A 24,125-nucleotide genomic window follows, 5' to 3' on the forward strand; every position below is an offset into this window, starting at 1 on the left:
GTCTGGATACCCTATTTCAAGAAATATGAAAACTGTCCAGAACTCTTACAAACAGGGAGCAAAGTAAATATAGAAAGAATTCATAAAATAAATCCCAAAATTAAAACTGCCAGGAACATTATAAATAAATGCCAGAGTTTTCAGGGCAATGAAAAAATATTATAAGCAGACAAGAAGGTGTTCAAGTACCAAAGACCACAATCAGAATCACATTCGACTTAACAGCTGCAACAATAAAAGAGAGGAGAGGTAGACTTCAAAAGGCAAGGAATAAATGTCCTCAACCAAGAATAACCAATCCAGCAAAACTAAGCATAATTTTAAATGGAGGGAAATGGATCTTTAATGGAATACAGGATTTTTAAGCATTCTTGATGAAAAGTCCAGAACTGAGTAAACATTTTGAAATGGCAAAGCAAGTGAAATAAAAAGATATACACCTTTGTATAACTGAAAGGGAACATATGGGGATGAATTATTTACGTGTTAATAAGGGGATAAGAAACAAATATCTTTTCAGAACCCTTTTATCTATATGGTCAAAAAGAAAGATTAAAATGATAGAGGACCGACGAGTGTTCTATTTTTAATGATTTTAGCAGAAGACAAAAAGTGAGAGGGACAGAGAACTACACTGGGGAAGAAGGAAGGAAGAATGAGAGGGAAATAACTATGACATAACAAAAACTTGGAAGATCTATAAGAGGGCTGGGGAACCTGTGCCTCAAGGCCACATGTGACCATCTAAGTCAGGGCTGTCCAAAATACTGCCCATAGGCCGCATGTGGCCTGCAGTGCAGATTTTATGTGGCCCGCCTGTGGGTTTTAATTTTCACAATGGAAAAAAATAAAATAATAATTTGCATGGAATGCATATTAGATTTTTTAATTCCTTCACTAATAAATAATCTTGTTGATGTTAATTTTCTTTGGTGTTTTTAAGCAGTATTACGGACGGAACATATCGCATGGAATTCTCAATCGATCTGTGGGATGCAGTTCTGTCTGTACGAGGCAGACTAGTCAGCATGCACCTACCTTTATGTTGTTGCTTTGTTGTTTCATGTTTGCTTTCAAACTTTGTGCCTTTGCCAGTCGTATTGATGATGTGTGTTCCCCCAATTTCTATTAGTGTACTGTGTTTTTTATTCTGGGTGCGGCCCTCGAATAATTATTTTATTTTAATGCAGATAACCCAAGGTTGGACAGCACTGATCTAGGTCCTCAAGTATGGCCCTTTGACTGAATCCAAACCTCATAGAATTTGTTCTGTGAGGTTTGGATTCAGTCAGGGGGCCACACTTGAGGACCCAGAGGGCTACATGTGGCCTCAATGCTGCAGGTTCCCCACCCCCGATCTAAAGTATATAGTATGGAAGGAGTTGGAAGAATGTAAACTCTATGAACCTCACTTGTATTACATAAAGGAAGATTGAACATAATTACACATATACATGTGCACATACACGTACATACACAGATTTGGGGTATAAGGGACATATTCCTCACTGAGGATACAAATCCAAAAAAATTTCTTTACACTCAAGTTGAAGAGGGAAAGGACAGAAAAGTGGGATCAGACTATATCAATTATAGATTACTAGAACTAATCCCAATCATCTTCTTTCCCTACCATCTTCTTTGTAAATGGGAAGAGATGAGAGAAAAAGATCATAAGATAATTTAAAGAAAAGAAAATTAAATTAACAGTCCTAACTATGATTGTAAATGGGATGTTTTTATCCATAAAATGGAGGAGAGGAGAATAATGTATTAGAAAGCAAAAACCAACATGAGACATATTTGAATCAAAGATTCATAAAGATTTCAAATAAAGGTTGGAAACAAATTTACTATGCCAGTTTCCTCTATTTTCCACATAGTGAAGAAAGGGCATCTTGGATTGGCTGCTGAGCCAAAACATATAAAAGACTCCTTGGAGAACTCTTGATAATGAAGAATTAAGTTAGTGACTTTGGATAATTAAGATTAAGCTAACAAGAGCTTAATTGTCACTGCCTAAATGTCTGTCAAGTGATGAATTTTGGTAAAAACAAAAAATTCAAGAAATCATGTTCTAAAGTATGAAAAGGGGGCAATCTTCTGTGATGCGTACCCACATCACTGGAATCATGAGTCTTTGAAAGATTGAAATTAGTATTCAATAAGACAATGGCTAGTTTTTAAAAGAAGAGGTAACAGGGTTATATGTTTTGTGTTTCTGGCTTTACCTGATGGCACTCTTATTTCACAGAACATAAAACAAAAACCAATGACATGATGCCCTTGTAATAATTTATTGTAATCTTAAAATACTAGTGGGATCAAAGAAGATGAAGAGGTCTCTAAGTGCTTGTTTTCTATTGCTATAGAAATTATATGGTTATTAGTAGAAGTGTTTTTTATCGGTTTGAATTTGTTTTTAACCAAAAGAAACTTTCTCCAATTTTTAATAGAAAAAAGTTCTAACTTTATTTTGAGTTGAGTAATCACATTATGAGCATCTTTTAACAAAAACTCTTCAACCCCGTTGTGATGTTTTTTGAATTTTGGTATCATTTCGATCTTTATTACAATAATTCCCTACTTAGAGCATGGTTTTTAGGTTGCAATCTGTACAAACATAATGCAGCACTTTGTAACTTCTTTGTAACAAATCTCATTTGTTTCAAGTTGTTAAAAAAGAGACAATATTAAAAATGTACAGACTATTGTTCCATCATATGCTACTCCCTGGATTTGTGATTCTTGTGTATTTCATGTCCTTTAAGAACACTTCTGTATAATGGTTTTTCATATTGAAAAGAATAAAATACAAAAAAAAAGGAAAAAAAAAGACTCCTTGGAGAGTAGGGAAATAATTCAAATAATTCTTTCCTGGCAACAATCAAGGGAAGACATACTGTAGTCCTCTAGGTGAGGTGAGGCCTCAAGCCCGCTTCACCCAGGACGACATATGGTCTCTGTTCTTTGTAATTGTTCTTTCCTGCTTTCAAGTGAAGGAGTGTTTGATACAGCAGTGACTTTGTAAGCTTTGTGAAAGGTCTGTGGAGCAAAGGTCCAGGGATGGGAGTCCATGAAGAATTTGCTACAAGCTAAGCTGAGAGAGGCACCAGAATGCTCCGAACGTTGGGAGCCTCTTCAGCCAGTTCACTACTATGGCCTGCAGGGAGTGACTCCTCTAGCTCATATTCCCAAGTAAATGTGGTGAGATAAATGTTTTGTAGCAACCACTTTAAGTCTGAGCTCATTTTCCCAAGGGAATAAGGTAGTAAAGGGGAGAACTGACACCCAATTTGGGGAGGTGTTTTGTGCTTCTATTCTCCCTATATCTTCTCTGTAAGTAAGCCTTTTGCAAAAGCTAATAGATGTTAATTGGTTAAATAACACTAGAGTTTTAATCAGTGGGTCAATAAATGAAATAAGAAAAATACTAACTATAACTGGTAATAGATAATTGGGAGAATACATGAAAATGGTATTTGAACTAACAGTATCATAGAAGAGCCTGACTGCTACTCAGTTTTGTCGTTCAGTTATTTTTCAGTCATATCCAGCTCTTGATGACCTCATTTGGGTTTTCTTGGCAGAGATACTGGAGTGACTTGCCATATTCAATCCAAGTCATTTTACAGATGAGAAAACTAAAGCAAACTGGGTTGAGTGACTCGCCCAATATCACACAGTTAGTGTCTGAGGTCGTATTTGAACTCAGGAAGATGACTGACTCCAGGCCCACACTCTAGGCACTGTGCCACCTAACTACCCAGGGCCACTCAGGGGAACCCCTAAAACTTTGTAGGGAAAATACAGAAAGCCTTCTAAGGAACTGACCTGTTAATGCAAGTGAGAAGTAGGATAAAGATTCCAGAAATTATATGGGCTACAATATAAATCCTTGTATTGTAGTCAAATACAAGATGCAGTCAAAATAGCCATTATGGGAAAATAGAAATCTCTGAACATTTATCTGCAAAAGAGAAGAAGGCCAGATCAACCAGTGAACTGGGCATATAACAAAAAAGTTTACAAAATAAACAAATCAAAAAGCTCAACTAAACCCCAAAATAAAATTCTGAAAATCAGAGACAAAACAGAAAACAGGAAAAGAAATTAAATTCAAAACCAACAAGAGCTTTTTAAAAATGCTAATATAAATAAAATGATAGTTTATTTCACTAAAAAAAGAGAGAAAACAAATTATTATACTCAGAAAGAAAAAAGGAGAATTCACATTAGATGCAGGGTGGGATTGAGAATAAGCAGTTTCAAGCTAAGTGCTTTACAAATATTATCTCATTTGAGCTTCACAATAACCCTGGGAAGTAGAAACCATTATTATCTCCATTCAAAGGAAATTGAGGCAGAAGTCAAGTAACTTTCCTGGGGTCACACAGCTACTTACTGAGGCTAGATTTGTACCAGATCTTTCTTACTCTAAGGAAGTAAAGGAAATGAAGAGGAAATAAAGGAAATTAATATAAATTATTTGCCCAAGCATTTGCTGACAAAATTAAAAAGTTAAAAGAAAAGGGTAAATATTTATATAAGTATAAAATACCCAAGTAAGTAGAACAAGAAATTCAGCATTTAAATAACCTAATATTGGAAAAAATAAATTAAATAAGCCATACAGTAACTGCCAAAGAAAAAGTTCTCAGATTTACAAGTGAATTCTACCAATCATTTGGAGATCAATTATTACAGAAACTTTTGCAAAACCAGGAAAAGAAATGATGATCCTACCAAACTTTATCTATGAGACATATATGGTCCTGGTGCCTAAAAGAGGGAGAGACAAAGCAGAGAAAGAAAACTCTATATCCAATATAGGGGAGGAGAACCCATATATCCAATATAAATGAATGTGGATATAAATATAATAACTATTGACTCAATAATGAGTATTGTGACTGCAGCAGGACATTTCAAATATCATACACTACAATCAGGTTAAAGTAATATCAGGAATGCAAGGTTGGTTTAATATGAGAGAAACTATAGTTATAACAGACCATAAAAACAATAACATTACATGACTATATTGGTAAATTCATTTAAAACCTTGATACAATGACATATTGTTTTATGTTTAAATAAAAATATATTACAAAAGCACAGGAACAAGTGAACTTTTCACTTAATATGATAAACAACATCTATCTGAAAGCAAAAGCTAATAGGTGTTAATTATATAGATGTTAATCTATAATGGAGAAAAACTGGAGGGCTTCCTGTTAAGATGAGATTTAAAGTAAGGTAAAGCATTGTTACCACTCTCATTTGGTATAGTTATATGAACTATAGCAATAAGACAACAACAAAAGTTAAGGGATAAGAATAGGTAAAGGATAAAAAAAAATTATTTTATTTTCGCAAATGATATGATGTTTTACTTAAAAGAAATGTAGAGATTTAACTAAAAATTAATTGAAATAATACCTTCAATAGAGAAACAGTATATAAAATAAACTGATATAAATCATTAGCTATTCTGTATATTACCAAAAATCTCAAGTGGAAAAAGATGGAAAAAAATCTTCCTGAGAGGTCCAGCTAATGGTAAATACTCAAGAATTGCATGAAAACAACTACAAAACATTCTTTATGGAAATAAACACAGACTTAAATCATTGAAAACATACTAATTGCTCATGGTTTAGCCATGCCAATGTAATAAAAATGACAATAGATTCCAAATACAGTAAGTTAATTTAGTTTGCCCGTACCAAACTATCAAGTTTTACTTTATAGAACTAGACAAAATAGTAACAATTCATCTAGAAAACTGAAAAGTTAAGAATCTCAAGGGAAACAATGAAAAAAAATGTGAAGCATAGAAGCCTAGCAATTCCAGATTTCAAACTATACTGCAAACAATAGTCATCAAAACCATCTGACACTGGTTTTTAAAAAAGATACAAAAGCTGATCAGTAGACTAAATTAGGTACCCAAGAATCAGAAATAACCAAAAAATAATAGGCCATTGTTCAGGAAATCCAAAGAATACAATTATTAAGATAAAGACTACCTATTCTAGAAAAAGTGGTGGGAAAATCCGGGAGAAATTAGGTCCAGGCCATAAATAAAAAGGTCACAGCATAAGTCAATTTAAGGAGGAACAATTGAGATAACATTTATATCCCTGGATTTAGAGAGTTCTTTAACCAAACAAATGATGATGATGATTGTAAAAGACAAAATCTATGACTTTATTTTTTTAAAAAATTGAAAAGTTTTAGCACAAACAAAATCAATGCAGTTGGAATTAGTGTCTATTATCAAGGAATGGGTTACTTTGTCACAAATTTATGTGATAAGGGTTTGATGCCCAAGTAATGTATGTTGGAAATTGAAACAAATATAAAAGAATCATTATCCAATAAGCAAATTGTCAGATTATTTGACTTGGCTATAATCACATGGCCAGTATGTGTTAGAGGCCAAATTTGAACATATTTATCTTTTTTTCCCCACTCAATAGCATTTTATTTTTTCCAATTACATGCAAAGATACTTTTCCAAATTTACTTTTACAAGATTTTGAGTTCCAAATGGTTTTTTCCCTCCTCCCCGAGAAGGCATTCAATCTGATACAGGCAATACATGTACAATCATGCTAAACATATTTCCACATTATTCATGTTGTGAAAGAAGAATCGAAAGGAAAAATCACAAGGAAAAAAAGAAAGAAAGAAAAGAAAGAAAGAATAAAAAAGAAAAGAAAAAAAAGAAAAGAAAGAAAGAATACTATATTTTGATCTGCATTAAGACTCCATAGTTCTTTCTCTGGACATGGAAAGCATTTCAATCATGAGTCCCCTGGAATTTTCTTACATCATTGCATTGCTGAAAAGACCTAAGTCTATCAGAGTTGGTCATTACATAGTGTTGCTGATACTGGGTACAATGTTCTCCTGATTTTACTCACTTCACTCAGCATCAGTTCATGTAAGTCTTTCCAGGTTTTTCTGAAATCTGCCTGCTCATCATTTCTTATGGAACAACAGTATTCCACCACATTCATATACCACAGCTTGTTCGGCCATTCCCCAATTGATGGGCATCCCTTTGATTTCCAATTCTTTGCTACCACAAAAAAAGCTGCTATAAATATTTTTTGTACATGTTGGTCCTTTTCCCTTTTTTATGATCTCTTAGGGATGGAGACCTAGTAGTGATATTGCTGGATCAAAGGGTATGCAGAGTTTTATTGCCCTTTGGGCATGGCTCCAAATCCCTCTCCAGAATGGTTGGATCAACAAGCATTAGTGTTCCAATTTTCTGACATCTTCTCCAGTGTTTATCATTTTCCTGTTTTGTTATGATAGCCAATCACATAGGTATGAAGTGGTACCTCAGAGTTGTTTTAATTTGCATCTCTCTATCAATAGTGATTTGGAGCATGTTTTCATATGACTATAGATAGCTTTAATTTCTTCATCTGAAAACAATTTAAGAATGGCTTGTGTTCTCATAAATTTGACTCAGTTCTCTATATATTTTAAAAATAAGGCCTTTTTCAAAGACACTGGCTGTAAAAATTCCCAGTTTTCTGCTTCCCTCTTCATGTTGATTGCATTGGCTTTGTTTGTGCAAAAATTTCAAATATAATATAACCAAAATTATCCATTTTGCATTTCATTGATCACAAATTCTTCCCTTCTTCATAGATATGACAGGAAAACTACTCCTTATTCTCCTAATTTCCTTATAGTATTAACCTTTATGTCTAAGTCATGTACCCATTTTGACCTAATCTTGGTATACAGTGTAAGATGTTGGTCTATGCCAGTTTTCCCAGAAGTTTTTGTCAAATAGTAAGTTTTTATGCCAGAAGCTGGAGTCTTTGGGTAGATTACTATAGCGATTGACTACTGTGTCTTGTGTACCTAACCTATTCCATTGATCTACCAATCTATTTCTTAGCCAGTACTAAGTAGTTTTGATGATTGTTGCTTTAGAATACAATTTAAGATCTGGTATAGCTAGGTCACCTTCCCTTGCATTTCTTTTCATCAATTCCCTTGATATTCTGGACCTTTTGTTCTTCCAGATGAATTTTGTTATTATTTTTTCTAGCTCTATAAAGTAATTTTTTGGTCATTTGATTGGTATGGCACTGAATAAGTAAATTAATTGGTAGAATTGTCATTTTTGTTATATTACCTTGGCCTACCAATGAGCAACTGATGTTTTTCCAGTTACTTAGATCTAACTTTATTCATGTGAAAAGTGTTCTGTAATTGTGTTCATAGAGTTCCTGGGTTTGTCTTGACAGGTATAGTCCTAAATATTTTATAATGTTTACAGTAACTTTAAATGGAATTTCTCTATCTCTTGCTGTTGGGCTTTATTAGTAATATACAGAAATGCCAATGATTTATATGGGTTCTTTTTATATCCTGCAACTTTGCTATAATAGTTTATTATTTCAAATAGTTTTTTGCCTGATTCTCTAGGATTCTCTAAGTATACCATCACATTGTCTGCAAAGAGTGATGGTTATGTTTCTTCTTTGTCTATTCTAATTCCTTCAATTTCTTTTTTTTCTCTTATTGCTAAAGCCAACATTTCTAGTACAATATTGAATAAGAGTGGTGATAATGGACATTATTGTTTCATCCCTGATTTTATTGGGAAAGCTTCTAGCTTATCCCCATTACATATAATGCTTGCTGATGCTTTTTGATAAATGCTACCTATCATTTAAGGAAGACTCCATCTACTCCTATGCACCCTAGTGTTTTTAATAGAAATAGGTGCTATATTTTGTCACAAGATTTTTTTTCTACATTTATTGAATCATATGATTTCTATTAGTTTTGATGTTGATCTAGTCAATTATGCTGACAGTTTTCCTAATATTGAACCGGCCTTGCATTCCTGGTTATAAATCCTACCTGGTCAGAGTATATAATCCTCATGATAAATTCCTATAATCTCTTTGCTAATGTTTTATTTGAAAATTTTCCATCATTATTCATTAGGGAAATTCATCTGTAATTTTCTTTCTCTCTTTTGGCTTTTCCTGGATTAGGTATAGCTTTTGTATCATAAAAAGAATTTGGTAGGACTCCTTATTCATTCATTTTTCCCAACAGTTCATATAGTATTGGAATAAATTGTTCTTTAAATGTTTGATAGAATTCACTTGTAAATCCAACTGGCCCTGGAGATTTTTTCTTAGGGAGTTCTTTGATGGCTCATTCAATTTCTTTTTCTGAAATGGGGTTAAGTATTTTATTTCCTCTTCCATTAATCTGGGCAATTTATATTTGGTAAATATCTATCCATTTTATGTAGATTATCAGATTTATTGACATACAGTGGCACATAACAGTTATTAATTACTGTTTTCATATCCTCTTCATTGGTGGTGAATTCACCTTTTTGATTTTTGATTCTTGCAATTTTGTTTTCTTCTTTTTAATCAAATTAAGCAAAGGTTTATCTATTTTATTGGGTTTTTCCATAAAAGCACATCTTAGTTTTATTTAACAGTTCAATAGTTTTCTTAATTTCAATTTTATTAATCTCTCCTTTGATTTTCAGAATTTCTAATTTAGTATTTAATTGGGGATTTTTAATTTATACTTTTTCTAGCTTTTTTAGTTACTTCCCCATTCATTTATCTTCTCTTTCTCTACTTTATTCATGTAAGCATTTAGAGACATAAATTTCCCCTAAGAATTGCTTTGGCTGTATCCCATAAGTTTTCATATGTTGTCTCATTGTCATTCTCTTGGATAAAGTTATTAACTGTTTCTATTATTGTTGTTTGACCCACTCATTCTTTAGGACTAGATTATTTAGTTCCAATTAATTGTTAGTCTATCTTTCCATGGCCCTTTATTACAAGTAAATTTTATTGCATCATGATCTGAGAAGGATGTATTTAATATTTCTGCCTTACTGCATTGGACTGTGAGTTTTTTATGCCCTAATACATGGTCAATTTTTCTGTAGGTGCCATGTACTGCTGAGAAAAAGGTATATTCCTTTCTGATCCCCATTCGATTTTCTCCATAGGTCTATCACATCTAACTTTTCTAAAATTCTATTTACCTTCTTAACTTCTTTCTTGTTTATTTTGTGGTTAGAGTTACCTAGTTCTGAGAGTGGGAGGTTGAGGTCTCCCACTAGTATAGTTTTCTGTCTATTTCTTCCTGTAATTCCCTTAACTTCTCCTCTAAGAATTTGGATGCTATGCCACTTGGTGCATATATGTTTAGTACTGATATTACTTCATTGTCCATGGTGCCTTTTAGAAAGAAGCAGTTTCCTTCCTTATCTATTTTAATTATATCTATTTTTGATTTTGCTTTCTCTGAGATCAGTTTGTTTTACCCCAATTGAAACATAATACATTCTGTTGTAGCTTTTTACCCCCTCACCACTGTTTTGCTTCTGATGACCACCTCCCTCAATCTGACCTCCCTTCTATCAGCTCCCCTCCCTTTTCTTTCTCCTTTCCCCTCCTACTTCTTCTCTCCCTTCTGCCTTCCCTTCTAATCCACCACCTCCTTTTTATTTCCTCTTTCTCCTCCTACTTCCCTATACAGGAAGATAGATTTCTATAACCAAGTGAATGTATGTCATTCCTTCTTTGAGCCAAATCTGATGAGAATAAGGTTTAAACAATGCTTACCCCACCCATCCCTCTCTCCTTCTACTGTAATAGGTCTTTATGCCTCTTCATGTGATGTAATTTACCCTTTTCTGCTTCCTCCTTTCCTCTTCTCCCAGTACAATCCTTTTTTTCATCACTTAATTATTTCAGCATCACATCAAAGTCAACTTATACCCACACCCTCTTTCTCTATATACCCCTTCTAAATGTCCTAATAAAGATACAGTTCTCAAGAATTATAAGTATCATTTTCCCATGTAGAGATGTAAACAGTTTAACCTTATTGAATCACATGGGGTTTTTTCCTGTTTACCTTTTTATGCTCCTCTTCAGCCTTGTTTTTGAAGATCGAATTTTCTGTTCAGCTCTGGTTTTTTCATCAGGAAAGTTTGGAAGGCCCCTATTTCATTGTGTGTCTATCTCCTCCCCTGAAAGATTATGCACAATTTCACTGGGTAGTTGATCCTTGGTTGTAATATAAGCTCCTTTGCCTTACAGAACATCATATTCCAAGCCCTCTAATCTTTTAATGTAGAAACTACTAGGTACTGCATAATCCTGACTATGGTTCCATTATATTTAATTTTTCTTCTTTCTGGCTGCTTGCAGTACTTTCTCCTTGACCTGATAATTCTGGAATTTAGCTACAATATTCCTGGGCATTTACATTTTGGGATCTCTTTCAGGAGGTGATCTGTGGATTCTTTGGATGACTAGTTTGCCCTCTGGTTCTAGGATCTCAGAATAGTTTTCCTTGATGATTTCTTGAAAGATGCTGTCCAAGCTCTTTTATTCATCAGGGCTTTCAGGTAGACCAATAATTCTTAAATTATCTCTCCTGCATCTATTTTACAGGTTAGTTGTTTTTCCAATGAGGTGTTTTACATTTTCTTATATTTCTTCATTTTTTTAATCTTGTTTGACTGACTCTTGATGTCTCATAGAGTCATTAGCTTCCACTTGCCCAATCCTGATTTTTATAGAATTGTTTTCTTCAGTTAGCTTTTGTACCTCCTTTACCATTTGGCCAATTTTACTTTTTAAGGAGTTGTTTTATTCAGTGGATTTTTTTTCCATTTGACCAATTGGATTTTTTTAAGGAATTTCTTTCTTCATTATATTTTTGTCATTCTTTTTCCAAGCTGTTGGCTCTCTCTTACATACCTCTCATTTCTTTTCCCAATTTTTCTTCTACTTCTCTTATTTGACTTTTAAAATCCTTCTTGAGCTCTTCCAAGAAGGCCGTTTGGGCTTAAGACCAATCCATATTCCCCTTTGAGGTTTCAGGTGTAGCTATATTTACAATGTTGTCCTCTTCTGAGTTTATGTTTTGATCTTCCCTGTCCCCATAGAAACAGTCTATTGTGAGTGTTTGTTTTTGCTTCTGCTGGTCTTGTTTGCCTATTTCCTGGCTTTTACAGTTGAGCTCTGCTTCTGGGGCACAGAGGGCACTGTCTCAAGATTCTTGTCCTGGGGGCCATGGGCCTGGTCACTGGCTTTGTGTGCTCTGGCCTCAGTTGCTGAAAGCTGGAGGCTGTAGGGGTCTGGCAGCTTACCTGGTGCTGAGCTGGGGTCCTAGTGGTGGTGGCTAGTGAGTGCTGAAGGCCAGGTGGGGCTTTTCTGTGTTTCCCTGGGCCACACTGAAGCATGTAGAGGTCTGGCCACTGGAGGATGCCTGCCAGCCTGGGGCTGCACTGAAGCATGTGAAGATTAGGCTTCTTGAGGATGCCTGCCTGCCCAGTGCCACACCAGCACATATGGTGGTCCTCTAAGATGGAATTTTCCAGTTCCCCTGGCTATGCTAAGGCACACAGGGGGTCCTGGTATTGGCATCTGTCTCCTCCACCACCCTGGGGCTCAGGAACTCCCAATGGTTTGCTAAAGTGGTGCTTGTTGATGGCTTGCTGGGATGTTTCCTGTCCTGGAATGAGCTCCCTTTTTACCCAAGTGAGATGGACCTTTCTTGCTGATCATCCAAGTTTCCCATGCTAAAAGACTGTTCCACCCTGTCTTTCCACTGGCTCCACTATTCCAGGATGTTTCCTAGTTTACTATTTTCTGGTTTTTTTCAGAGCGAAATACGGGAGAGTAACAGTAATTTACTGCTTGCTCTACAATCTTGGCTCCCAGACCAAACAAAAGATTGAAGAAATTACAAAAGATATAATAGATACTTTTGATTGCATGAAACTAAAAAGCTTCTGTACTAACAATACTAACATGTCTAGAATAAGAAGTGAATCAATCAAGATAAGAATAGTTGATTTTGAGGAGTTGTGTGCATTGTTGTTGGAGCTGTCAATCAATAAAACCATTTGTGACAGCAATTTGAAATTATGCAAATAAAGTGATTAAAATGTCTATACTCTTTGACTCAGTGATTCTATTACTGCGTATATGCCCCAAGGAAGTTACTGATAAGAAAGTCCACATATATACCAAAATATTTTAAACCATACTTTTTGTCATAGCAACAAATTGGAGACAAAATATATGTCCATTGAATGGGGAATAGTTAAACAAATTATGGTACATAAATATAATGAAGTATTACTATGCTATAAGAAAAAAATGAATATAATGAACTCACAAAAGCACAGAATAATTTATATGATATGAAACAGAGTAAAGACTTAAGCAAAACAGTGCTACTAAGCAAAAGGTTTTTTATTCCTTTCTTTTACTTCCTCATCATTCCATTTATAAAGTGATCATAGGCTATCTGTGTCCATAATGTGAAATCCAAAGGTTGAGGCTAATTGAAGTGTCCTGCCAAACAGAATCAATGCATTTCCTTCCAGGAGGTTTTGTCATAGCCCTGGAAATTCAAATATTGAACTCTAATATTAACTATTGTTTCCTTGGATAACAGAGCTTTATTTTGCTCATGCCCAGATCACCTAACATAGAGGTACCTATTGAGAAATGCCAGGGACTTGTTTTACGGAGAAGATATTCATTCTCTTTTCCTCTATCATGTAGGTAGTCACAGCTTCTTTCCTTTGGCTATGTAGCCAGAATATATTGCACCTGTAAAACTATAAGATTGGGACAGTTGCCTTCTTTTTGTAGCCATATCATAAAAGGATGAACGTCCTATTCACCCACAACACAGGTAAAATGAATTTAGCCGGGTGATGGGAAGAACTACCTAGTCCTCTCTGCCATTTACCTTTTTGCCCCAAGAAATGAGTTTGAGTTTTGTTTTGGTCTGTTTCACTTGTCCTTTCCAGGACAAACTTGTCCTAGTTCTAGGTATAGGCATTAGAATCTCCAGCAGACCTGGGAGCTGAATTATGGAGACTTTGGAGGCAGGATTCCAAAGTGGATATTATTGTCAGCCCAGCAAGGGAGCCCTTAGAAATCAGGGTGTCCGAGACTTGAGCTGAAGGAGGATTTTGGCTGTGGAACTCAGTGGGATTGTGGTTGATAAGAATGGAGATAAGGGATGAACCTAATCCCCTCTTCCCACACCCAGCAACTCGGGTAACACAGCTAATTAGTGACAGAGTAGAGATTTGAACCATATGTGAAATCCAACCCTCTTTCCACTGCATTATGAGTAAAGTTAGAAGAGACAGTATAGATCATATAGTCCAAATTTCTCATTTTACACAGGCAAGAACTGCGAGATTTGAAGTGGTTTGTCCAAGATTACATGGACACTTGCTTCTGATTTTAAGACCAATATGCTTTACACTATAACAGAAAGCCTTCTCTGAAGTTCAACTTTAAATCATTGTTTTCCTTCAAGAGATGAGGGACTTAAGGAGTTGAAAAAAAGGTTATAGAGCTGGCAAGCCACAAAAGCAAGGTAAAAATTTTAAAACTATCAGTGAACTATTAAAAATGAAGAGACATTAGAAAGAAGTTGGAACAGAGGATGAATGTAAGAGACTGTAAGCTACCTAACAATCAATAAAAATTGAGGGAGGGTATTTTGGGATTCTGTGGGATTTATAAATGACATTGTGCTAAATTTTATTTTAAAAGGAAGAAAAAAGAAAAGAGAAAATGGAGAGAAAAAAGCAGGATCACATTTTGTTTTTGTTGAGGCATCAGAGAAGAATGTCCATTGGCACCCCCCTGTTTTGCTTTCCAATATTTTAGAGAAGTAAAAACACTACTGAAGATACTCAGTTTTGTACTATAAACCTATTATGGTAGGTAAAATAAGGAAGAAAGCATTGCCAAGTAAAGAGAGATCTCAGCTCTGCTGGTTGTGTGACTTTGGAAGAATCACTTTAATCACTGAATTTCAGTATCTTCATCTATTAAATGGAAAACTGCAAAAATGGCAACCTAGAGAGATTCTAGAAGAGTGGACCAGAATGGGAAAGTGCCTAGACATCTAAGAATCAGTTGAAGAAACTAGAGACGTTTAGTCAGAGAAGAAAAGGATTTGGCTTTATTATGCTTGGCTTCAAAGAACAGAATGAGAAGCAATAAATAGAAGTTAGAGAGGTAAATTCAGGATTCATCCAAGGAACAACTTACAAACAATTAGAGTTATCCAAAAGTCTAATGAACTGTCTTGAAAAATAGTGGGCTCCCCCTAACTAGAGGTCTTCATGCAAAAGTATGTACTAGGAATGCAGTAGAAGAGATTCTTGTTGAAACTTGGATTGAGCTATATGGCTTCTGAATTCCTTTCCAACACCTAAACTATATGATGTGATTACCTTGTACTTCTGAAAGTCGAATAAGATAAATAATATAAAGAAATTAGGGGGCAAAGCCAAGATGGCAGCTGGAAAGCAGGGACTTGCCTAAAGCTCTCCCCCAGGACGCTCCAAATACCTATAAAAATGTCTCTGAACACATTCTAGAACTGCAGAACCGACAAAATAGCAGAGGGAAGCAGGGCTCCAGCCCAGGGCAGCCTTGATGGTTGCTGGGTAAGGTCTATTGCACGGAGCTGGGAGTGAAGCAGAGCGGAGCCCAGCGTGGGTTGTGCCCAGACCAACTAGACTTGGAGGCTAGGCAGGGCAGGCCCTAGAACCCTGAATCAGTGAGCTGTGGCAGTTACCAGACTTCTCAACCCTCAAACAGCAAAGACAACAGAAAAGCTTAGTGGGAAAAAACTGCCAGGACAGAGTGAAAGGAGTTCGCAGTTCGGCCACCGGCCCAGGGGCAGTGGAGGTAATGCAGCTACAAAACTACAGCTGCAGTTGCTTCCAGCCCCAAGTTCACCTAGTGGGAAGAATTAAGTGGCAGAGCCCAGTGGGAGTGCAGAGCCTGCTCAGATCTGAGTCACAGTCTGGGCTGGTGGTTCTTTGGGGATGAGGAGCGCTGCTGTGGCAGAGTTTGCTGTGCAGAAAAAGCTCTGAAAACAACAGCACAGCCCCTCAAGCTTGAGATAAAGTACTCTATACTCTACAAGCAGTAATACCCCCCCAAAAAAACTCAAGGGTCGAGTAATTGGCTGGGAACATGAACAGGCAGGGAAAACAGACTCAGATTCAGACTTAGACTTTGGAATCTTTCTTTGGTGACAAGGAAAACCAAAACATACAGGCAGAAGAAGTCAACAAAGTCATAAAGGCTACATCAAAACCTCCAAGAAAAACATGAACTGCTCTCAGGCCATGGAAGAGCTCAAAAAGGATTTGGAAAAGCAAGTTAGAGAAGGAGAGGAAAAATTGGGAAGAGAAATGAGAGTGATGCAAGAAAACCATGAAAAACAACTCAATGATTTGCTAAAGGAGACTGAAAAAAACCTGAAGAAAATAACTCCTTAAAAAACAGACTAACTCAAATGGCAAAAGAGCTCCAAAAAGCCAATGAGGAGAAGAATGCATTAAAAGGCAGAATTAGCCAAATGAAAAAGCAGGTCCAGAAAACCACTGAAGAAAATACTACCTTAAAAATTAGACTGGAGCAAGTGGAAGTTAGTGACTTTATGAGAAATCAAGATATTATAAAACAGAACCAAAGGAATGAAAAAATGGAAGACAATGTGAAATATCTCATTGGAAAAACCACTGACCTGGAGAATAGATCCAGGAGAGATAATTTAAAAATTATTGGACTACCTGAAAGCCATGATCAAAAAAAGAGCCTAGATAGCATCTTTCAAGAAATTATCAAGGAGAACTTCCCTGATATTCTAGAGCCAAAGGGTAAAATAAATATTGAAAGAATCCACCAATCACCTCCTGAAAAAGATCCCAAAAAGAAGACTCCTAGGAACATTGTTGCCAAATTCCAGAGCTCCCAAATCAAGGAGAAAATACTGCAAGCAGCCAGAAACAAACAATTTGAGGATTGTGGAAACACAATCAGGATAACACAAGATCTAGCAGCTTCTACATTAAGGGATCAAAGGGCTTGGAATATGATATTCCAGAGGTCAATGGACCTAGCATTAAAACCAAGAATCACCTACCCAACAAAACTGAGTATAATGCTCCAAGGCAAAATATGGATTTTCAATAAAATAGGGGACTTTCCAGCTTTCTCAGTGAAAAGACCAGAGATGAATAGAAAATGTGACTTTCAAACACAAGAATCAAGAGAAGCATGAAAAGGTAAACAAGAAAGAGAAACCATAAAGGACTTACTAAAGTGGAACTGTTTTGCTTACATTCCTACATGGAAAGATGATGTGTATAATTCATGAGACCTTTCTCAGTATTAGGGTACTTAAAGGGAAGAGACATATATATAGACAAAGGGCACAGGGTGAGTTGAATATGAAGGGATGATATCTAAAAAAATTAAATTAACTTAAGGGATGAGAGAGGAATAGATTGAGAAAGGCAGAAAGGGAGAGATAGAATAGGGTAAATTATCTCACATAAAAGTGGCAAAGCAGTTCTGTTGGAAGGGAAGAGGGGGCAGGTGAGGGGGAATGAGTGAATCTTGCTCTCATCGGATTTGAACCGAGGAGGGAATAACATACATACTCAATTGGGTATCTTACCCCACAGGAAATAAGGAGGAAGGAGATAAAAAAGGGGGGATGATAGAAGGAAGGACAGATGGGGGAGGAGGTAATCAAAAACAAATACTTTTGAAAATGGACAGGGTCAAGGGAGAAAATTGAACAAAGGGGGATTGGATGGGAAGGAGCAAAATATAGTTAGTCTTTCACAACATGAGTATTGTGGAAGGGTTTTGCATAATGATACATATGTGGCCTATGTTGAATTGCTTGCCTTCTTAGGGAGGGTGGGTGAGGAGGGAAGAGGGGAGAGAATTTTCAACTCAAAATTTTAAAAGCAGATGTTCAAAAAAAAAGTTTTTGCATGCAACCAGGAAATCCAAACAATGGGGCATAAAAAAATCTATCTTGCCCTACAAGAAAGTAAGGGAAAAGGGGATGGGGGGAGTGGGGTGACAGAAGGGAGGGCTGAATGAGGAATGGGGCAATCAGAATATATGCCCTCTTGGAGTAGGGGGGAGGGTAGAAATGGGGAGAAAATTTGTAATTTAAACTCATGAAAATCAATGCTGAAAACTAAAAATAATAAATAAATAAAGTAAAAAGAAAAAAAGAAATTAGAACTGGATCTATGCTTTCATTGGTAGAGGGAACTTCTTCTAACAGGCCCACACCTATTCTGCAACATGCAGTCTTTTGAGAGAGTCCTGGGTTAGTGAGATTAGGTTAAGTGACTTGCCCAGAGACAATCAACATGTATCAGAGGCAGGGCTTGAATCCATATCTTCCTGGCTCTGAGGGAAACTTTCTATACACAACAGAATTCTACCTTTTGGATACACACAGACACACACACACACACACACACACACACACACACACATATATGTATACATATATACGTATGTATGTGTATATATGTATATGTCTAGATAGATTATACATATATACACACACATACATACAAATACACTATGTAAAGAGTATGTCAATATGGGGAAAAGGGCTAAGGAATAGAAAAAGACTAAAGGAAGTAAACTATATAAGCACTCCTAGGCTCTTGATTTTAGAGTGCAAGCATGCTATAACTGCAAAATAATAATCCACATTGAAAGGAAGTGATAAAGAGATTTTTAAAAAGATGAAAACATTTTGTAATAATAAACTGTTACTTGAAGAGAAAGAATTAGTAGCATAGTAGTAGTAGTATTTATATAGTACGTTAGGGTTTACAATGTTTGTTTTATGTACTTCTTATTTAATCCTAACAAGATCTTTGAGTGGGAAGACAAGTATTATTATCTCAATTTTCTAAATAAGGAATGAGCTGGGGTGACTTAAAGAAATAAAGAAAATGATCTAAGTGAGGGGCAGAGTCAGGATTCAAGCAAAGGTCTCTAAAGCCAAGTCCTTTGCTAATGAAATCACATCACTACAACACAAGTAAATATAAATAACTATGGGGTAAATCAAAGAATATCACTTTTCTTTATATTGATTCAATATTTCATTTTCTACTATTAATTTCTTTATCATAAACTTCTGTTTCCAAATAAAGTTTGAAATTTGTCAGATCTAACTTCCTTTTTCTCCTCTCAATTTGTCTCTTTTACAGATTTACACTTTTCTTATGCAGCTTATCCACTGCAAAACTTTGCTAAAAGGAGATCAAATAATACAAAAATTTCAGGTTTCGAGACAGTATCCCTTTGTGCTTTCTAAGACATTTCCAATTTGTTTTCTGAAGAAATTTCAAATACATGGTCTATGTGATCTCCTTTCAGATGACTGCTTCTAATCGTAATGAAATCTGCCCTGCCAATATGCAGTGTACAATCCACAAGCATTGCCTTCTTAATTTTACTTTTTTTAACTGTTTAACTTTGTAAGATGCAAAGAGGTTGGATAAAGTTTAAGTGACTGTGCTGCCCCTTTCTACATTAAAAGAAAAAAGAGGGGGGTGGAGCCAAGATGGTGCTGTGAAAGGAAGGAACTACTGGAGCTCTCTCACAAATTCCGTCAGATACATCTTAAAAAATAAATCTGAGCAGATCTGAGAGAGTTAGAATCCACTAGTATTCTGAGAGGGGTAGGAGCACAAGGCACGCAGAAGGGGACCAGACCAAACCAACTGGGAACAGCAGAGGAATCCAGCCAGAGCGCTAGTCCAGGAGATGGCTGGGTGGGCAAAGTGTCAGAGCAGGAAAAGGCCCAGGGCAGAAGTACCAGCTACGGCTGTGATCAAGCCTCAGGGCTCTCAGGGCAGGATGGGAGTCTGTCAGAGTTATGGGAGACACCAGCACAGAGCCTGTGGCTGTGGGAGCAGCTAGCCCAAAGGCCTCCAACCCACAGTGGAAAGGTTTGAAACTCACCTTCTTGAACTTCCAGAGCCATGGTGGCCAGGTAAAAACAGCTCTCATCCCTCCCTTGAATAAACCCAGACAACACCCCCATGGGAGAAACAGAGGAGCCAGAAGTGAGGCTTCAGTAGTGAGAGAAGTTGGGGAGAGGGCCCTTCCTGTCGTGGCGGAAGAAGACTAGTACAGGAAGAGAAGCGTCCCAGCAGCCCTCACCTCAGCAGAACAACAAGAATAACTGAGCCCCAGGGGGTGGAGCTAATAAATGTCAATGCCAGGACCCCAGGCGTGGCTTTGCACAGCCAGGAAAAGTGGCAGACACCAGAACAGACAACAGCTGAGACCACCCGTAGGGGAAGAGGAGACTCCCAGTAGCCAGAACACCCCTCCCCCACACCTCAGGAAACCAGAGGCCATAGCACATAAAGCCAGTGAGCAGGCCCAACAGATTCCAACACAACACAAGAAACTTGAGACAGAGCCCCCTGAGCCCCAGAAGCAGAGATACACATCAGAAGCCAGGAGGAAAAAAAATCATGAAAAAAACACACTAAAAAGCCAAAGATCACTGATTTCTACTATGGAGACAGGGAAGATCAAAATACCAATTCAGAAGAGGACAGCATGGACACTACACCCACATATGAAACCTCAAAAGGGAAAGTAAACTGGTCTCCAAATCAAAAAGTATTGCAGGAAGAACTCAAGGAGGACTTTAAAAACCAAATTAGGGAGGTAAAAGAAAAAATGGAAAAAAAATTAACTGATGAAAACAAATCTTATAAAGTAAAATTGGTGAAATAGTTAAGGAGAATCAGAATATAAATGGAGAAAACGTCTCATTGAAAAGTAAAATCAACCAAATGGAAAAGGAGATAGAGAAGCTAAAGGAAGAAAAAAATACATTAAAAATTAGAATTGGGCAAGTAGAAACTAATGACTCTATGACATAACAAGAATCAGTCAAATAAAATCTAAAGAATGAAAAAATAGAAGAAAATGTTAAATACCTGATTGGAAAAACAACTAACCTGGAAAATAGACCAAGGAGAGACAATCTAAGAATTACTGGTCAACCTGAAAGCCATGAGGAAAAAAAGAGCCTGGACAGTATCATCCAAGAAATCATTAACAATAACGGTACCGAGGTCCTAGAACTAGATGGTGAAATAGTCATCGAAAGAATCCCCCTGAAAGAGATCCCAAATGGAAAACTCCAAGAAATATCATAGCCAAATTCCAGAATTATCAAGTCAAGGAGAAAATACTGCAAGCAGCTAGAAAGAAACAATTCAAATATCACAGAACTACAGTCAGGATCATGCAGGATCTTTTGGCTTCTACATTAAATGACAGGAGAAATTGGAATGTATTCTGAAAGGCAAAGGAGCTTGGACTACAACCAAGGATCAACAACCCAGCAAAAGTGAGCGTAACTTTTCAGGCAAGGAGATAGACATTCAATGAAATAAGGGAATTCCAGACCTTCCTGATGAAAAGGCCAGAACTCAATGGAAAATTTGATCTTCAAATACAAAACTCAAGAGAGTTATAAAAAAGGTAAATGGGGTGAAAAACCCTAGTTAATAAATAAGGCTAATTAGTTACATCTTTATATAGGATTATTTTGTTTTGTATATGTTTATATATATATATATATATGTATATATATATATATAATTGAACATAATTATGAAATACTTTTCACACAAATAAAGTCAGACCTAAATAAATGGAAAACATCAATTGTTCATGGTTAGGCCAAGCTAATATAATAAAAATGACAATTTTACCTAAATTAATTTACTTATTCAGCACCATACCAATTGAACTACCAAAAAATTATTTTTACAGAGCTTGAATAAAATAATAACAAAATTCATCTGGAAGAATAAAAGGTCCAAAATATCCTAGGAATTAATGAAAAGAAATGCTGGGGAAGGTAGCCTAGTCATACCAGATGGTATGTACTACCCTATAGTACTATAAAGCAGCAGTCATCAAAACTACTTGGTACTAGCTAAGAAACAGAGTGGTTCATCGGTGGAGTAAGTTATGTACACAAGACACAGCAGACGACTATAGCAATTTACTCTTTGATAAACCCAAAGAATCCAGCTTCTGAGATAAGAATTCATTATTTCACAAAAACTTCTATGAAAATTGGAAAATGGTAGGGCAGAAACTTGGCATAGACCAATATCTTACACCATATACCAAAATAAAGTCAAAATGGGTTCATGATTTAGGAATAAAGGCTGATACTATAATCAATTTGGGAGAGCAAGGAATAGTTTACCTATCAGATTTACGGGAAAGGAAAGAATTTATGACACAACAAGAGATAGAGAGCATTACAAAATGAAAAATGGATCATTTTGATTATGTTAAATTGAAAAGTTTTGTATAAAAAAGCCAATGTAACAAATATTAGGAGGGAAGCAGAAAATTGGGAGAAAATCTTTACTACTCATGTCTCTGATTAAGGCCTCATCTCTAAAATATACAGGGAACTGAGCCAAATTTATAGGAATACAAGTCATTCCCCAATTGAGAAATGGTCAAAGGATATGAACAGGCAGTTTTCAGAGGAAGAAATTAAAGATATCTATGGGCATATGAAAAAATGCTGTAAATCACTACTGATTAGAGAAATGCAAATCAAAACAACTCTTAGGTACCACATCTCTCCTGTCATATTGGCTAACACGACAAAACAGGAAAATGATAAATGCTGGAGAGGATGTGGGAAAATTGGAACACTGTTACATTGCTGGTAGAGTTGTGAACTGATCCAGCCATTCTGGCAAGCAATTTGGAACTATGCCCAAAGGGCTATAAAAATGTTCATAGAGGGTAGCTAGGTGGTGCAGTGAGTAGAGCACCGACCCTGGAGTCAGGAGGCCCTAAGTTCAAATCTGGCCTCAGACACTTGACACATGTACTAGCTGTGTGACCTTGGGCAAGTCACTTAACCCCAATTGCTCTGCCCCCCCCAAAAAATGTTCACACCCTTTGACCCAGCAGCACCACTTCTAGGGCTGTATCCCAAAGACACAATTGGGAAAGGGACCTGTATGTACAAAAATATTTATAGTGGCTCTTTTTGTAATAACAAAGAATTGGAAATCAAGGGGATGCCCATAAAATGGGGAATGGCTGAACAAGTTGTGGTATATGAATGTAATGGAATACTATTGTGCTATAAAAAATGGGGAAGAGAGGGGCGGAGCCAAGATGGCGGCTGGTAAGCACGGACTAGAGTGAGCTCCCTACCCGAGTCCCTCCAAAAACCTATAAAAATGGCTCTGAACCAATTCTAGAACAGCAGAACCCACAGAACAGCAGAGGGAAGCAGGGCTCCAGCCCAGGACAGCCTGGATGGTCTCTGGGTGAGGTCTATTCCACGCCGAGCTGGGAGCTGGGAGCTGGGAGCTGGGAACAGAGTGGAGCAGAGCCCAGCCTGAGCGGCGTGGACGATCCAGACCAGAAGCTGGGCGGAGGGGGCCCTAGCGCCCTGAATATGTGAGCTGCGGCAGTTACCAGACCCCTCGACCCACAAACACCAAAGACTGCGGAGAAGGTTAGTGGGAAAAGCTGCGGGAGTGGAAGGAGTTCGCGGTTCGGCTTCCAGCCCCAGGGGCAGCGGAGGTGGGGCAGCTACAGCTGTTGTTACTTCCGGCTCCAGGCCCACCTGGTGGGAGGAATTAAGTGGCAGATCAGAGCAGGAGTGCAACAGCCTGCTGAAGATCTAAGTCCAGTCTGGACTGGGGGTCCTTGGGGAAGGAGGAGTGCGGCTCTGACAGAGCTGGCACCTCCCCCCCAAACGTAGAACATAGAACTCGTTAGTCTACAAGCAGTCATACCCCACTGAAAAACTCAAGGGTCAAGTTAGTTGGTTGGGAATATGGCCAGGCAGCGAAAACGCGCCCAGATTCAGTCTCAGACTTTGGATTCTTTCTTTGGTGACAAAGAAGACCAAAACATACAGCCTAAAGAAGACAACAAAGTCATAGAGCCTATAACAAAAGCCTCCAAGAAAAACATGAACTGGCCCCGGGCCATAGAAGAACTCAAAAAGGATTTGGAAAAGCAAGTTAGAGAAGTAGAGGAAAAATTGGGAAGAGAAATGAGAAGGATGCGAGAAAACCATGAAAAACAAGTCAATGACTTGCTAAAGGAGACCCAAAAAAATACTGAAAAATACACTGAAGAAAACAACACCTTAAAAAACAGACTAACTCAAAT

At 37.0% G+C, this 24,125-nt stretch overlaps 1 protein-coding gene across 5 annotated transcripts in view; it reads right to left on the minus strand.

Moving 5' to 3' along the window:
• Positions 1-24,125, minus strand: part of TMEM117 (transmembrane protein 117) — a 218,274-nt gene that overhangs the window by 139,518 nt on the left and 54,631 nt on the right. Inside the window, exon 1 of one of the 5 annotated variants that reach the window (XM_036761977.1) lies at positions 3,835-3,865. The exons of the other annotated variants lie outside the window; for them this stretch is intronic. The gene's annotated coding sequence lies outside the window, so the exon portion shown is untranslated. Of the gene's footprint in view, positions 1-3,834; positions 3,866-24,125 lie in introns of those variants that run through there. 5 annotated transcript variants of the gene reach the window in all.

The sequence above is a fragment of the Trichosurus vulpecula genome, chromosome 5 (genome assembly GCF_011100635.1).
Source record: "Trichosurus vulpecula isolate mTriVul1 chromosome 5, mTriVul1.pri, whole genome shotgun sequence".
Taxonomy (NCBI): Eukaryota; Metazoa; Chordata; class Mammalia; order Diprotodontia; family Phalangeridae; genus Trichosurus; species Trichosurus vulpecula.